This window comes from Dendrobates tinctorius, unplaced genomic scaffold (genome assembly GCF_039654945.1).
Source record: "Dendrobates tinctorius isolate UK_male_01 unplaced genomic scaffold, ASM3965494v1 ptg000058l, whole genome shotgun sequence".
NCBI lineage: Eukaryota > Metazoa > Chordata > Amphibia > Anura > Dendrobatidae > Dendrobates > Dendrobates tinctorius.
Window position 1 is genome coordinate 24,010,402 of NW_027361726.1, and position 18,423 is coordinate 24,028,824.

An 18,423-nucleotide genomic window follows, 5' to 3' on the forward strand; every position below is an offset into this window, starting at 1 on the left:
TGTCCAGCGTTCTGCTTGTGTGGTTCATATCACAAGGACCCCAATAATAACATTACATGAGGCAACTGCTTAAAATACAATTCCATAATCTAACATTTCAAAAATCTGCCAACAATAACGATATAACCTAATACGAAGGCGACGCTATCACTACACTGTGATGTCCAGGATGTTCTTAGCCTTTCCCTTCTCACAGCCGCGGTGGCTGGTAAGAGCCTTCTGCTCACGTCCTTGAGGAGACCTTCCACTGTCTGCTTCATATTGGAATAAACAAGAAACATCCGAGATAAGGAAAGAAACAGCAAATCAGACATTTCAAAGACCCAACACCACACTTAGATCTGAGTGAGAGCGGTTACTGGGAAGATGGCAGTCACATGAACGGGTAATATACATAATGAAGACAAGAGATACGTGTCCTCCCCAGAAGCCCCAATATTGTCATATGTGGGGGGTTACTGCCCAAAAGGCACTACATACATTACATTACTGATCCTGAGTTACATCCTGTATTATACCTCAGAGCTGCACTCACTATTCTGCTGGTGCAGTCACTGTGTTCATACATTACATTACTGATCCTGAGTTATATCCTGTATTACACCTCAGAGCTGCACTCACTATTCTGCTGGTGTAGTCACTGTGTACATACATTACATTACTGATCCTGAGTTACATCCTGTATTATACCCCAGAGCTGCACTCACTATTCTGCTGGTGCAGTCATTGTGTACATACATTACATTACTGATCCTGAGTTACATCATGTATTATACCTCAGAGCTGCACTCACTATTCTGCTGGTGCAGTCACTGTGTACATACATTACATTACTGATCCTGAGTTACATCCTGTATTATACCCAGAGCTGCACTCACTATTCTGCTGGTGCAGTCACTGTGTACATACATTACATTACTGATCCTGAGTTACATCCTGTATTACACCTCAGAGCTGCACTCACTATTCTGCTGGTGCAGTCACTGTGTACATACATTACATTACTGATCCTGTACTGATCCTGAGTTACATCCTGTATTATACTCCAGAGCTGCACTCACTATTCTGCTGGTACAGTCACTATATACATACATTACATTACTGATCCTGAGTTACATCCTGTATTACACCTCAGAGCTGCACTCACTATTCTGCTGGTGCAGTCACTGTGTACATACATTACATTACATATCCTGAGTTACATCCTGTATTATACTCCAGAGCTGCACTCACTATTCTGCTGGTGCAGTCACTGTGTACATACGTTACATTACTGATCCTGAGTTACATCCTGTATTATACCCCAGAGCTGCACTAACTATTCTGCTGGTGATGACATTTTATAGCTTCAGGGCTGAAATCTCTCTGAATATACATTGTCGGCACATGCAATGGTCTAGTAAATAACAACCAACAGAGTAGTGACTGCTGCTCTGGAATACAGTTGGATGTAACAGGATTGCTCCAGCCTCCTCACTGCTCTTGTTCAGCTGTTGTACAACTGTCATGGGGTTACAGCAACAGAGAAGAGCAAGAAGACTGGAGCCTCTGATTGCTCTTACTCCTGCGATGAAAAGAAGCACTTCATCAGCTTTTTAAATGGTGTTTTCTTTTGGCAGAGCAGGGGTTAATTGGCCATGTTGGGAGCTCTGGGACTCTTAGTTCTCAGCTGAGCTTGGTTATTCACTCCTATCACCTACATAATCTGGGTCTTGATTGAAACCCATGTCAGAGCTAGCTTATGTTGCTTGTCTTGGAGGGGAGAGTTATATGAGGAGTTTAGTGGAGTTATTAGTGACTGTTGCTTGGGTTTGAAAGTGTGATAATTTCCTTACCTCCTCTTACTTTGGTTTTTCCCCATCCTCCACTCCCCAATGCATTCCTCTGTTATACAGTGGGGAAAAAAAGTATTTAGTCAGTCAGCAATAGTGCAAGTTCCACCACTTAAAAAGATGAGAGGCGTCTGTAATTTACATCATAGGTAGACCTCAACTATGGGAGACAAACTGAGAAAAAAAAATCCAGAAAATCACATTGTCTGTTTTTTTTTTCATTTTATTTGCATATTATGGTGGAAAATAAGTATTTGGTCAGAAACAAAATTTCATCTCAATACTTTGTGATATATCCTTTGTTGGCAATGACAGAGGTCAAACGTTTTCTGTAAGTCTTCACAAGGTTGCCACACACTGTTGTTGGTATGTTGGCCCATTCCTCCATGCAGATCTCCTCTAGAGCAGTGATGTTTTTGGCTTTTCGCTTGGCAACACGGACTTTCAACTCCCTCCAAAGATTTTCTATAGGGTTGAGATCTGGAGACTGGCTAGGCCACTCCAGGACCTTGAAATGCTTCTTACGAAGCCACTCCTTCGTTGCCCTGGCGGTGTGCTTTGGATCATTGTCATGTTGAAAGACCCAGCCACGTTTAATCTTCAATGCCCTTGCTGATGGAAGGAGGTTTGCACTCAAAATCTCACGATACATGGCCCCATTCATTCTTTCATGTACCCGGATCAGTCGTCCTGGCCCCTTTACAGAGAAACAGCCCCAAAGCATGATGTTTCCACCACCATGCTTTACAGTAGGTATGGTGTTTGATGGATGCAACTCAGTATTCTTTTTCCTCCAAACACGACAAGTTGTGTTTCTACCAAACAGTTCCAGTTTGGTTTCATCAGACCATAGGACATTCTCCCAAAACTCCTCTGGATCATCCAAATGCCCTCTAGCAAACTTCAGACGGGCCCGGACATGTACAGGCTTAAGCAGTGGGACACGTCTGGCACTGCAGGATCTGAGTCCATGGTGGCGTAGTGTGTTACTTATGGTAGGCCTTGTTACATTGGTCCCAGCTCTCTGCAGTTCATTCACTAGGTCCCCCCGCGTGGTTCTGGGATTTTTGCTCACCGTTCTTGTGATCATTCTGACCCCACGGGGTGGGATTTTGCATGGAGCACCAGATCGAGGGAGATTATCAGTGGTCTTGTATGTCTTCCATTTTCTAATTATTGCTCCCACAGTTGATTTCTTCACTCCAAGCTGGTTGGCTATTGCAGATTCAGTCTTCCCAGCCTGGTGCAGGGCTACAATTTTGTTTCTGGTGTCCTTTGACAGCTCTTTGGTCTTCACCATAGTGGAGTTTGGAGTCAGACTGTTTGAGGGTGTGCACAGGTGTCTTTTTATACTGATAACAAGTTTAAACAGGTGCCATTACTACAGGTAATGAGTGGAGGAAAGAGGAGAAGTTACAGGTCTGTGAGAGCCAGAAATCTTGATTGCTTGTTTCTGACCAAATACTTATTTTCCACCATTATATGCAAATAAAATGAAAAAAAAACAGACAATGTGATTTTCTGGATTTTTTTTTCTCAGTTTGTCTCCCATAGTTGAGGTCTACCTATGATGTAAATTACAGACGCCTCTCATCTTTTTAAGTGGTGGAACATGCACTATTGCTGACTGACTAAATACTTTTTTTCCCCACTGTATGTGAGTGAATATTTGTATGCCTGGTATTTTTAGTTACCCTTGTTCGTCTGGTTGGTGTACTGCAGTGCATGGCAGCTCCCCTCTTCCCTGGGTGGGGGGAGGGAACAGAAGGAGGGCTGGGAGATAAGGCAAGGGTAGAGGCCCCGGCATCTTCACCTTCAGAAGTATTCTGGGGAATAGGGCGAGCTAGGGCGCCCCCTAGTGTTAGGGACAGGGAAGGAGCCCCTGGTCCTGGGTCACCCGACAGCTGCGTTGCGACATTAACTAGTATTCCGGTCGGTCAAACACTCTAGGAGTTGTAGTGTCACATAAGCTGGAGAGCCGCGGGTCGGATGTGTGGCTTCCTCCAGGGAGGAAATTATCATTTTGATTGTGTTCATTTAGATAATTATTAATTAACGATTATTAGCGTCTGATTTTCCGCTGATGGAGAAACAGATGTTGAGACGGCGGATCCAGACTCAATAAAACAATTAGCCACTAAGGAAGGGATGGGTGACAGTCAGTGGGACTGAAGGAGGCATACGAGGGGGCAGGTGCCTTTAAATGGATATCTCTTATCAGTAACATTCTATCCCTTTAAGTCACATGGAGGTGTGAGGCGCTTTGTGCATCAGCACGGAGCTTGTGCACTATGGTGGCAGTGAGGCATGAAGCGCGTGGTACCTGCCGCCTCTGTCCTCAATACAGGCTTTTTATGAATTGGCAAACTGATTCAGGTGACAACATATTAAAGAGGTCATGCAGCAGCACAGGCAGAGGCCTCACAGTGTCGGTCTCTGACCGGAGAGCAGCAGGTGATTTCACGCGCAGCAGGATCTGAATTCTTTGATGGGATCAGTGAACAGGTGTCCAGCCAGAAAATCAATGAGAGGGTGAGAAATTACCCAGCGGCCGCAGCACGCGATTCGTTTCCAGCTCATTTCACACTCAATAACGCATCAGTTCTGTGATTGCGGACAGAAAGCTGATTGTTGGCCTGATACCTCCGATAGGGACATCCTGAGATCACTGATCCTAAAGAACTGTCCTCATAGGTGAAGGGGGCAGACCTGGATTCAAAATATTTAACACAGCAATGAAAGCCGTGTCAACAGCAACACGGCTGAGACCCTGGAGAATTTCCAACGCTGGGGGGGTGCTATACCCTTATTTCTCAACGCCGTTAAAAAGCAGCGCTGAAGAATAAGTACCCTTAACTGCCGCCGGTAAAAAGTGTATCGACGGTTGTTTATGGGTTAAACGTTCATAAACTGTCAGGGTTACAGAATAAAGCAGCCTCTTCCAGGTACAAAAAGGTATAACAGAACAAAAAATGGAAAATCACAAGTCCATATAACACACGGGCTCAGCCGTTTAAATGTCAGTCCTCTTCTCTCAGACTCCAGCAGGGTCTGAGCAGCATATACAAGTCCTCCTCACCTTGCAAAACACACAAAGTGAGACAGCTCCAGCTGCCTTAAATTAGACATTCAAAGAAGTGGACTGGAGGTAAGTGAGCTGCCAATCCCACCCAGCTCTATCAGCTGCCCATAAAACCCGGACTCATAATCCGGGCCCATTAAACACCTCTCAGTACTATGTGTGCTGGAGCCTGCTTCTCCGGGTCCTACATCACTAAGGCTTGGCACCTCGGGGACACATGCCTCCCACCCACGATCTGTCCAGCTGAGCCTTACATACCCCCCTGCCCAAAGCTGGCGGGTTTGGCACCTTCCGTTATCAGACAGCGGACCCTTGACATAGTGTCAGCATTGCCATGCAGTTTCCCAGAGCTATGCTCTACATGGAAGCTAAAATTCTGAAGTGCTTGGAACCATTCAGGGATTGTTCCCCTTCTTCTCCCTCATCCACCTCAGCGGTCTGACACTAGCCTGAATTTCCTGCATAAGAGGTAGTACCTTAGAGTGTCCAATGCCCACTTGATGGCTAAACATTCCTTCTCCACTATGGAGTAATTCTTCTCTTGGGATAAGACAGCGCCCAACCCGACATCTAACGCGTCCGTCTGGACCACAGACTCCGTAGGCCTCTTTCACACTTCAGTTTTTTGCATCAGTTCAAATCCGCCAAAAAGTCAGAGAAGCGGATTCGTTCTCAACTGATGTGAACGGATGGCACAGGATCCGTTTTCAGCCGGATCCTGAAAATGAGGAAATAAAGGGAGAGAGAGAGAGAGAGAGAGAAAACGGATGCAACGGACAGCAATCCGTCACAATCCGCCATTAATGCAAGTCAATGGGGAAAAAAATGGATCCTCAAAAGAAAATTGAGGATCCGTTTTTTTCACAACCTGGCGGATTGTGACTGATTGTAAAAAACTGAAATGTGAAAGAGGCCTTAGAGAAATCCGGTGCCAGCAGCACTGGTTGTTTGCACAGGGCCTGGAAGGCCGTCTCAGCTTCTGGAGACCACTTAGCCACAGCCGACTTTTTCTCTTTAGGGAGGTCCGACCAAGGGGCGATTATCATAGCAAAGTTAGGGATAAACCTGCGGTAGTAGCCCACGATTCCCAGGAATGCCCTGACCTGCTTCTTTGAGAGAGGTTGTGGCCAACTTTGGATCGCATCAACTTTATTTTGCCCCTGCCTATGTGATAGCCCAAGTATTTAGATTTGTCATGCCCGTGGCACATTTCTTCGGGTTTATGGAAAAATCTGCCTTTTGTAGGTCATCAAGTATTGCCTGAGCTTTTCTCAGATGGCTTCCTTAACCCTTCACGCTGCAGCCCATTTTCGTTTCTGTTTTTTGCTCCCCTTCCTCCCAGAGCTATAACTTTTTTATTTTTCCATTAAAGTGGCCATGTCAGGGCTTGTTTTTTTGCGTGATGAGTTGTACTTTTGAATGACACCCCTGGATTTACCATATCGTGTAAAAAAAAACGGGAATAAAATTCCAAGTATGGTAAAATTGCAAAAAAAGTGCAATCCCACACTTCTTTTTAGTTTGACTTTTTACTACGTTCACTAAATGCTAAAACTGACCTGCCATTATGATTCTCCAGGGCATTACGAGTTCATAAGACACCAAACATGTCTAGGTTCTTTTTTATCTAAGTGGTGAAAAAAAATCCAAACTTTGTAAAAAAAAAAAAAAAATTGTGCCATTTTTCGATACCCATAGCGTCTCCATTTCTCGTGATCTCAGGTTGGGTGAGGGCTTATTTTTTGCGTGACCAACTGACGTTTTTAATGATACTATTTTGGTGCAGATATGATCTTTTGATCGCCTGTTATTGTATTTCAATGCAATGTCGAAGTGACCAAAAAATGTAATTCTGGTGTTTTGACTTTTTTTTCCTTGCTACGCCATTTACCGATCAGGTTAATCCTTTTTTTTATTGATAGATTGGGCGATTCTGAACACGGCGATACAAAATATGTATATGTTTGAATTTTTTTTATTGTTTTATTTTGAATGGGGAGCAAGGGGGTGATTTAAACTTTTATATTTTTTTTTTTCTAATATTTTTAAAAACTTTTTTTTTTACTTTTGTCATGCTTCAATAGTCTCCATGGGAGACTAGAAGCTGTCATAACCCGATCGGCTCTGCTACATATAGGCGATGATCAGATAGCCTATATGTAGCTGAATTACTCACCTGCTATGAGTGCCGACCACTGGCGGCGTTCACAGCAAGCCAGCAGTGACAATCATAGAGATCTCCAGGAGACCTCCGGTTGTCATGCCAACCCATCGGTGACCCGCGATCACGTGACGGAGGTCACTGGTGGGCTGATTTCCGGCCCGATGGCCGGAAGCGCGTGTTAAATGCTGCCGTCAGAGACTGATTGTGGGTGCATAGCAGCTGTTGAAAATAACTAACATGTCCCGGGAAAGATGTGGGCTCACCGCCGGAGCCCACATCAAAGGGAGAGAAGTGACAGCCGCTGTACTAGTGCAGCGCATGTCACAAAGGGATTAATCCTGACTGTAGATGATGATGTCTTCCAGTAGGCCGCTGCGTACTTCTTGTGGGGAGTTGGGATCCGGCCCATGGCTCTCTGAAAGGTAGCCAGAGCACCTTGCAACCCAAACGGCATCCTTGTGTACTGGAAACAACCGTCTGGCGTTGAGGAAGTTGTCTTCTTCTTGGCATCTTGGGTCATGAGAATTTGTCAATACCCTTTGTGAGGTTAAGGGTTGTAATGCACCTGGCTGATCCTAGTCTTTCAATCAGTTAATCTACCCTGGGCATTGGGTAGGTGTTGAACTTCGAGACCCCGTTGAGCTTCCTGTAGTCATTACAGAACCAACACTCCCTGCCTGGTTTTGGCACCAAGACTACAGGACTGGACCAGCCACTCTTGGACTCTTCAATGACTCCTTGAGTCAGCATCCGCTTCTTGGTGGGCCTCTTGATTCAGATACGGTATCCAATTGACGCGAACATGAGGCTCTGTGTGTACCTCATGCTCTATAACCTGATTGAGACCTGGCAACTCAGAAAACAGCTCCCGACATTGCTGTTTCTGAGAGCGAGACAAGGAGTCCGCCACCTTAATATCTTCTACCCTGACTTTGGACTTGGCCACCAGACAAGTTCTCTGTCTTGTCACTCTTTAATCAGGTTCACATGGTACACCTGGTAGGGCTTCCGCTTTCTCGTTCGGTGGATTTTATAGTTGACTTCACCAACTTTCTCTACCACCTCATAGGGGCCCTGCCACTTGGCCAGTAACTTGGTCTTCACTGTGGGTACCAACACAAGTACTCAGTCACCTGGGGTGAACTGTCTCAACCTGTCTAACCTTTTATACACTCTGGAATGGGCATCACAATGGCAATCTTTTCTGCATCTGGGTGACATGCTCCACCACGCTTCTATAGGGTGTGGTGACAGTCTCAGTCTCCACTGCTTTCCTCAACATAGCCTTCAAGGATTTATTAAACCTCTCCACAAGTCCGTCTGGGGATCGTACACTGGGGGTCTGAGTTGTGAAATTTTCAGTGTCTTGCACAATTCCCTCATGACCTTCGACATGAAGGCATCACTTGATCTGTCAGTATCTCCTTCGGCAGACCGGTTCAAGAGAAGATATGGAGCAGCTTCTGAGAGATTCAGTTTGTGGAGGAATTTCTTAGGGGCACTGGTTGGCATAATCCAGGATCACCAATATATAGCTCTGGCAAAAATTAAGAGACCACTGCACAGTTTTATAAAAAGCAGCTTCTCTACATGTCTGATAGCCGTTCCATTCCAGTGTCAGTTGAATTCCAACCAGAGTACACCTCATTCTACTTAATGTGCTTCTGATTAGGTGATCACCTGAACCAAATCTTATTTAATGAAGGAAAGTATAAAAAACCCTGCTGTGGTGTTCACAATCCTCTTGCAATAGGACAAGCTGGATGGCAAAACAAGTGCTAGTAATATTCCAATAGTAATAGGAATGAAAAAATAACTTTTAACCATGCCAAAGGAGTTGAAAAGAAAAGTTTTGAGTGAGGAACAGAAAGGCTCAATTCTGGCTGTACTAGCAGAGGGATACAGTGAGCGTCATGTTGCCTCCATCCTTAAAATTTCTAAGATGGCAGTCCATTACAACAAGGTCAAGCAGCAGACATTGGGGACAACAAAGCTACGGACGGGCAGAGGTCGAAAACAACACTCCACTGACCGTGATGACCATCATCTTATTCGAATGTCACTCAGCAACCACAGGATGACATCAAGTGACCTACAAAAGGAATGGCAAATGGCAGCTGGGGTGAAGTGCACGGCAAGAACAGTTCGTAACAGTCTCCTAGAGGCAGGACTCAAGTTATGTAAAGGTAGAAAAAAACTTTCATCAATGAGAAGCAAAGGAGAGCCAGGCTGAAGTTTGCCAAAGACCATAAGGATTGGACCATAGAAGACTGGAGTAAGGTAATCTTCTCTGATGAGTCTAATTTTCAGCTTTGCCAACACCTGGTCGCCTAATGGTTAGACGGAGACCTGGAGAGGCGTACAAGCCACTGTGTCTTGCACCCACTGTGAAATTTTGAAATTTGGTGGAGGATCGGTGATGATCTGAGGATGCTTCAGCAAGGCTGGAATTGGGCAGGTTAATCTTTGCGAAGGACATGTGAATGAAGCCAAATACAAGGTTGTCCTGGAAAAACAGTTGTTTCCTTCTGTCAGGCAATGTTCCCCAACTCTGAGGCCTGGTTTTTCCAGCAGGACAATGCGCCATGCCACACAGCTAGGTCAATCAATGTGTGGATGAAGGACCACCACATCAAATCCCTGTCATGGCCAGCCCAATCTCCAGATCTGAACCCCACTGAAAACCTCTGGAATGTAATCAGGAGGAAGATGGATAATCACAAGCCATCAAAGAACTGCTTAAATTTTTGTACCAGTAGTCGCATAAGGTCACCCAAAAGCAGTGTGAAAGACTTGTGGAAAACATGCCAAGACACATTAAAGCTGTGATTCAGGCTGTGTGCACACGCTGCGGATTTTGCTGAGGTTCCGCAGCGGTTTTGGCCGCTGCGGACCCGCAGCAGTTTCTGCTGCGGTGTACAGTACCATGATTCCCTATGGGAATCAAAAACCGCAATGCAGACGGTGCGGAATTTTCCGCGCGGATTATCTGCGGTTTTCAATCCGCAGAAAGAATTGACATGTCAATTCTTTCTGCGGATTCTCCTGCGGTTTGCCATCTCCTCTATTGAGGAGATGATAAACCGCAGGGCAAAACCGCAGAGCAATCCGCAGGTAAAACCGCAGGTCTTTTGACCTGCGGTTTCACCTGCGGATTTTACAAAATCCGAGCGGATGAATCCGCACCTAATCCGCAGCGTGTGCACACAGCCTCAAAATCATGGTTATTCCACAAAATATTGCTTTCTGAACTCTTCCTGAGTTAAAACATTAGAATTGTTGTTTCTAAATGATTATGAACTTGTTTTCTTAGCATTATTTGAGGTCTGAAAGCACTGCATTTTTTTTGTTCTGACCATTTCTCATTTTCTGAAAATAAATACAAAATGTAGTGCTTGGAAATTTGAAGACATGTTGTCAGTAGTTTATAGAATAAAAGAGCAATTTATATTTCACTCAAAAATATACCTATAAAGAGAAAAATCAGACAAACTGAAAATTTTGCAGTGGTCTCAAAAATTTTTGCCAGAGCTGTATATCCATGTCCTCTTGCGGACTTCACCAGGGCCACACTAAATCCATCGCTATGGGTTCGAATGGAACCTCGATGCTGGACAATGGTACTAGGGAACTCCGGAAGTGGGCAACTGGGAAGTTTAGCTGGCAGGTGGGGCAGGATGACAATAGCTCATAATTTTTATGTACCACCCTGGCCAATAGAATCTCTGGAGAATCTGTTCCTGGGTCGTATCTGCCCCAGGTGACCACCCAACACATGGGATGAGCCATGTCTATAAGGCCCTGGCACCAGTAACTGCTCTATCACCTCAGCTCATTCAAAGCAAAATGTGGGAACCGACTGTTGGCCCGCAGCCCACGAGGTACCCCATTCAGCAGTCACATTTTCAAACGCCCCTTTAAGAGTTAAGACCCTGAGTTGGGCAGTAAGAAAATTTTCTTCTGACACCTCAAGCTCAGTGACGTTGCCTCAGGGGATGCTGCCTCATCCTCATCACCAAAAAGCACACACAAGGGAAACTTGTCCGTTAGGTCCTGCGGCAAGGTTTTTTTGGGGGCGATCTGGCTGTTGTCCTTTTGACCTTGGATGCCCCACCCCCTTTTGGGCCTCTGCCCCCTGTTGGAACTCCCAGTATGCAGTGGACTGCTTTTCCAAGGAACCCTGGACCTCCTGTACCTCTATCCAGTCTGACCAGTTCATCGGTGTTCCTGGGATCACCCTGGGAGACCCAAGTCTGTCTTGGCCTCAGAAGGGAATACACGAACTGATCCATCACCACTCGCTCTACCATCTGTACAGTGGTAGAGGACTCAGGCTGCAACCATTTTTGGACTAGGTGCAACAGATGAAACATTTGGGAGCGAGGGGGTTTGTCCTTGTGATACACCCAGCCGTGGACCCACTGCCCCCTGACAGTCATCGTCACCCCACGCACGCCAAAAGTTGAGTTTTTAGCTTGCATATTTCTTGGTGTCTTGCAAAGCCAAGTCATAGTAGGCCTTCTGGGGCTCATCCATCAAGTATGGTGCAAGAACCTCTGCCCATTGATCCAGCGGAAGTTTTTCCCTCTCGGCGATGCTTTTAAAGATGGTCAAAAAAGCCTCTATACCGGCACCCGGGGTCATTTTCTGCAGGGCTCTCCTTTCCGCCTTCCAGATGGAAAAATCGTCCACTGACTTTGGAGTCAGCAATGTCGCTGTGCCATGAACTCCTGACTGTGAGCAAATCAATCTGCTGCTGCTGGTCCAGTTGCTGCTTCTGCTGAAGCCGGATCTGTTGAATAAGTAGATTACTTGTCTCCTGCTACACCAGATGTTGCAGCTGTAGCTGTTGCTGCTGGGCTTGCACCAGGTCTTTCAGCAGGTCCCCCATGCTGTCTGACGTTGCTTGCTGGCTTATGGCTGCCTTCATCCAGGACATACAGTGCCTCTGTAGCAGTCACATGTGTTCGCTGGGAAACCTGCCTGCACTTCTAACAACAATTGTGAGGGATCGGCACTGCGGTAGACGCGGATTCACACACAAGATTCACTTCGCTGATTCAAAACAAGCAGGCAATTTATTGAAAGTTCATAAACAGTTAGAGTTAACAAAATAATGCAGCCTCTTCCAGGTACAAAATGGTATAACAGCCCAAAAGAATCCAGCAGGGTCTGAGAAGCACATACAAGACCTCCTCACCTTGCAAACACACATACAAAGTGAGAAAGCAACAGCTGCGTTAAATCAGACAATCCAAGACCTGGACTGGAAGTAAGTGAGCAGGCAATCCCACACAGCTGCTCGTAATCCGGGCTCATTAAACATCTCTCAGCACTAAGTGTGCTGAAGTCTGCTTCTCCAGGTCCTACATCACCGAAGCTTGGCACCTCAGGGACACATACAACCTGATGGAACCGGAGAGGATCTGCAAGGAAGAATGGCAAAGGATCCCCAAATCCAGGTGTGAAAAACTTGTTGCATCATTCCCAAGAAGATTCATGGCTGTACTAGCTCAAAAGGGTGCTTCTACTCAATACTGAGCAAAGGGCCTGAATACTTATGACCATGTGATAGTTCAGTTTTTCTTTTTTAATACATTTTCAAAAATTTCTACATTTCTGTTTTGTTTTTTTTTAGTCAAGAAGGGGTGCAGAGTGTACACTAATGAAAAAAAAATGAACATTATTGAATTTACCAAATGACTGCAATGAAACAGAGTGAAAAATTTAAAGTGGTCTGAATACTTTCTGTACCCACTGTAGATAGATAAATGATAGAAATATGTGATTGAGATATACAAATCAGTGCTTTGCATGTGTATCTTACTGTACTTTCTGAAAAAAAAAAAATGGAGTGGGGTCCCCCGAAATTGTATTAACCACCAGAGGGAAAGCGGACAGCTAAGGGCAGATGTTTATTGCTTGGCAAGGGTAATAGCCATTAATTTCCAGGCTATTAATATCAGTTCATAGCTGTATACTTAGCCTTTACAAATTATTAAAACAGGGGACCACCAAAAAAAAAATTACACAGGGTCACCCTATAATTAATAAGCAGCAAAAGCAAGGCAGACAGCTGCAGGCTGATATTAATAGCCTAGGAAGGGACCATGGACATTGGTCCCGTCACACACTAAAATTTCAGCTCTCAGCAGCCCCAGAAATGTTTAGCCTCGTTCTTCCCACTTGCCCTGATGCAGTGGCAAGTGGGGTGACAGTATTGGGGTTAATGTCACTTTTGTTTTGATGTTACCATTACTAACCCCATAGTCAAATTGTGAATAAGACATCACCCAGAATACAGTCCTTTATTTGAACAAATGACACACATTCCTTTATTGATTAAATTAACCAAAAAACTTAGGCTGGGCGCACATGATCCGAAACTGGCAGCGCTTTGGACGCAGAGCATGTTCGCTGCGTCCAAAGTGCTGCCATCTATTGAACGCAGGTGAATCCGCATGTGATCACTGATCCATGCAAATTCACTGTGTCCAATACATTCTATTGGTGAAATTTCTTTGCGGATACTAGAGTCTCTGCAAGAGAAATTTACATGCTGCGGTCTGGAGAGACGCGCAGCATGTCAGTCTCCGCAGGTGATCCGTAGGCGTCTGTGGATGCATAGAGAACATGGGATTTCTTATGGATTGGGTGGCTGAGAGATGATGTTTTAGTCTAGGAGGGGGCCAATATCCATGGCCCCTTAATTGGCTACTAATATCAGCCGGTAAGTGTCTGCCTATCCTTCGCTGGTTATTATTAAAGAAATTGTCCACTACTATAACTTTTTTTTTTCATACATCTTGCTATTATGTGCCACTCAAAACATCTACTGTGTTTATTTTAGCAATATTACCTTTTATCAAGCTCTAGCAGCACATCCTCAGTGCTGGCTCCAGCTCTCATGGGGTTAATCGACAACTTCCTTTCTCTTGACTTACTGTGCTCTAATACTACAAGTTCCATGATGCATTGCACTGGCCTGTAAGCCAGCACCTACCACACCCTTTTCAAAACACACCCAAATGACTCCTTCCTCTATCTTCAATCTGAAGTATCTTATTGTAACACACTTCAAGCACCTAGGCTGATGAGAAGAGGTCACATCAGGGTCACAAGCTCAAAAACAGCACCATAAGGCCATGTGCACACGCTGCGGTTTTGCTGCGGTTTTGGCCCTGCAGAACTGCAGCAGTTCCGCAGACATGGTACTTTACCATGTTAGCCTATAGGTTTTCAAAACCGCAGTGCTCACGCTGCGGTTTTTTACCTGCGGAAAAGCTGCGTTTTTTTTTCCGCAGCATGTCAATTGTTTCTGCGGATTCCGCTGCGGTTTCACACCTTTAACATAGTAGAGGTGTGAAACCGCAGGGCAAAACCGCAGGCCAAACCGCAGCAATACCGCAGATCACTTTACCTGCGGTTTTACCTGCGGTTCCGCAGGAAAAATCCTGCAGGTGAATCTGCAGTGTGTGCACATACCCTAACATAGTAGAGGTGTGAAACCGCAGGGCAAAACCGCAGGCCAAACCGCAGCAAAACCGCAGGTCACTTTACTTGCGGTTTTACCTGTGGTTCCGCAGGAAAAAACCCGCAGGTGAATCTGCAGTGTGTGCACATACCCAAGACTCCACAACTATGGTGATAAAGCTTTTAGCTTTTTCTCTTTATCATCTATTTCATAGTATACAGTGGGGCAAAAAAGTATTTAGTCAGTCAGCAATAGTGCAAGTTCCACCACTTAAAAAGATGAGAGGCGTCTGTAATTTACATCATAGGTAGACCTCAACTATGGGAGACAAACTGAGAAAAAAAAATCCAGAAAATCACATTGTCTGTTTTTTTTTCATTTTATTTGCATATTATGGTGGAAAATAAGTATTTGGTCAGAAACAAGCAATCAAGATTTCTGGCTCTCACAGACCTGTAACTTCTTCTTTAAGAGTCTCCTCTTTCCTCCACTCATTACCTGTAGTAATGGCACCTGTTTAAACTTGTTATCAGTATAAAAAGACACCTGTGCACACCCTCAAACAGTCTGACTCCAAACTCCACTATGGTGAAGACCAAAGAGCTGTCAAAGGACACCAGAAACAAAATTGTAGCCCTGCACCAGGCTGGGAAGACTGAATCTGCAATAGCCAACCAGCTTGGAGTGAAGAAATCAACTGTGGGAGCAATAATTAGAAAATGGAAGACATACAAGACCACTGATAATCTCCCTCGATCTGGTGCTCCACGCAAAATCCCACCCCGTGGGGTCAGAATGATCACAAGAACGGTGAGCAAAAATCCCAGAACCACGCGGGGGGACCTAGTGAATGAACTGCAGAGAGCTGGGACCAATGTAACAAGGCCTACCATAAGTAACACACTACGCCACCATGGACTCAGATCCTGCAGTGCCAGACGTGTCCCACTGCTTAAACCTGTACATGTCCGGGCCCGTCTGAAGTTTGCTAGAGAGCATTTGGATGATCCAGAGGAGTTTTGGGAGAATGTCCTATGGTCTGATGAAACCAAACTGGAACTGTTTGGTAGAAACACAACTTGTCGTGTTTGGAGGAAAAAGAATACTGAGTTGCATCCATCAAACACCATACCTACTGTAAAGCATGGTGGTGGAAACATCATGCTTTGGGGCTGTTTCTCTGCAAAGGGGCCAGGACGACTGATCCGGGTACATGAAAGAATGAATGGGGCCATGTATCGTGAGATTTTGAGTGCAAACCTCCTTCCATCAGCAAGGGCATTGAAGATGAAACGTGGCTGGGTCTTTCAACATGACAATGATCCAAAGCACACCGCCAGGGCAACGAAGGAGTGGCTTCGTAAGAAGCATTTCAAGGTCCTGGAGTGGCCTAGCCAGTCTCCAGATCTCAACCCTATAGAAAACCTTTGGAGGGAGTTGAAAGTCCGTGTTGCCAAGCGAAAAGCCAAAAACATCACTGCTCTAGAGGAGATCTGCATGGAGGAATGGGCCAACATACCAACAACAGTGTGTGGCAACCTTGTGAAGACTTACAGAAAACGTTTGACCTCTGTCATTGCCAACAAAGGATATATCACAAAGTATTGAGATGAAATTTTGTTTCTGACCAAATACTTATTTTCCACCATAATATGCAAATAAAATGAAAAAAAAAAAACAGACAATGTGATTTTCTGGATTTTTTTTTCTCAGTTTGTCTCCCATAGTTGAGGTCTACCTATGATGTAAATTACAGACGCCTCTCATCTTTTTAAGTGGTGGAACTTGCACTATTGCTGACTGACTAAATACTTTTTTGCCCCACTGTATATAGTTTAGTATACATATATGATATAAAGAGATCTCACTGCACATATGTCTAAGGATATGTGCACATGTTGCGTATTTTTCTGCACAGCATTCGCATCTCTTGGCAGAAAACATAGGTGCATTTTTGATGCGTTTTTTTATGCATTTTTTACATGCGGATTTGTATGCGTTTTTGTAAGCTAAATAAAGATATGTTATTTAACAAAAAAAAAAAGATTTGTGATGTCATTTCTGTCCAACCTCCTCTTTTACATTTGTCCAACCCACACTCCACTACACACACACACAGATAGATAGATAGATCGATAGATCGATCTATGGATAGATATTTCCATAGATATATCCATAGATACAGTGCCATGCGAAAGTATTCGGCCCCCTTGAACTTTTCAACCTTTTCCCACATATCATGCTTCAAACATAAAGATACCAAATGTAAATTTTTAGTGAAGAATCGCCAACAAGTGGGACACAATTGTGAAGTTGAATGAAATTTATTGGTTATTTTAAATTTTTGTGCAAAGTCAAAAGCTGAAAAGTGGGGCATGCAATATTATTTGACCCCATTAACTTAATACTTTGTTGCGCCACCTTTTGCTGCGACTACAGCTGCAAGTCGCTTGGGGTATGTCTCTATCAGTTTTGTACATCGAGAGAGTGAAATTCTTGCCCATTCTTCCTTGGCAAACAGCTCGAGCTCAGTGAGGTTTGCTGGAGATCGTTTGTGAACAGCAGTTTTCAGCTCGTTCCACAGATTCTCGATTGGCTTCAGGTCTGGACTTTGACTTGGCCATTCTAACACCTGGATACGTTTATTTGTGAACCATTCCATTGTAGATTTTGCTTTATGTTTGGGATCATTGTCTTGTTGGAAGACAAATCTCAGTAGCAGTCTCAGGTCTTTTGCAGACTCCAACAGGTTTTCTTCAAGAATGGTCCTGTATTTGGCTCCATCCATCTTCCCATCTATTTTAACCATCTTCCCTGTCCCTGCTGAAGAAAAGCAGGCCCAAGCCATGATGCTGCCACCACCATGTTTGATAGTGGGGATGGTGTGTTCAGGGTGATGAGCTGTGTTGCCTTTATGCCAAACATATCGTTTGGCATTGTTGCCAAAAAGTTAGATTTTGGTTTCATCTGACCAGAGCACCTTCTTCCACATGTTTGGTGTGTCCCAGGTGGCTTGTTGCAAACTTTAAACAACACCTTTTATGGATATCTTTGAGAAATGGCTTTCTTCTTGCCACTCTTCCATAAAGGCCAGATTTGTGTAGTGTACGACTGATTGTTGTCCTATGAACAGACTGTGCCACCTCAGCTGTAGATCTGTTGTGAGTTCATTTTTCCCCTCACCATTGAGGTCTGATGAACTCCCTCCTCTGGTGAAGGAAGGTAGTGAGGCTGATTATCAAACACCTGGGCAGCTAGATGATGACTGGGTGGCTGGAATTGAGGACTGGATATAAGGCTGCCGACGCCCTTCTTCCTGGCTGGTGATTTTCCTGCTGGATTCTTTGAGACCAGTCTGATTCCTGCTTCTCAAAGCTAAGTTGTTCTGCTCTGCTTTGTACTCTTCAGTTTTGTTTTTGTTTTGTCTTGTTTTTTGGGAGTTCTGCCATCCCCGGCCGGGGGTGAGCTGAATTCCATTTTTGTCTCTGATCTGTTGATCTTTTGCTCTGTCTTCAGAATATACCTCAGTGCTGATATAGTCTTTTGAAGCCTAGCGACTTCAGGGCCTGTTTTTCCTATCAGTCGGTTGGCTCATTTTAATAGGGTTTTTGTGGATGACAGACAGCAGCTTTCCTATCCTGTCCTATGTAGTTAGCTTGGGCCCCATCATTTTCTCAACCTATCTTTCCATCTGTGTTAGTGTTTTCATCTTGCTTCACCGTCATTATATGTTGGGGGCTGCCTATTGCTTTGGGGTCTGCTCTGGGGCAGTTTAGTTTTTCCCCTTTCTGTCTTTAGGCTATCTAGTTCTCCGGCTGTGATCGAGGGGTCTAGGGCACCGTAGGAACCCCCCACGGCTACTGCTAGTTGT

At 44.7% G+C, this 18,423-nt stretch overlaps 1 protein-coding gene across 1 annotated transcript in view; it reads right to left on the reverse strand.

Moving 5' to 3' along the window:
- Positions 1–18,423, reverse strand: part of KCNK13 (potassium two pore domain channel subfamily K member 13) — a 65,640-nt gene that overhangs the window by 25,859 nt on the left and 21,358 nt on the right. The window lies entirely within an intron of this gene.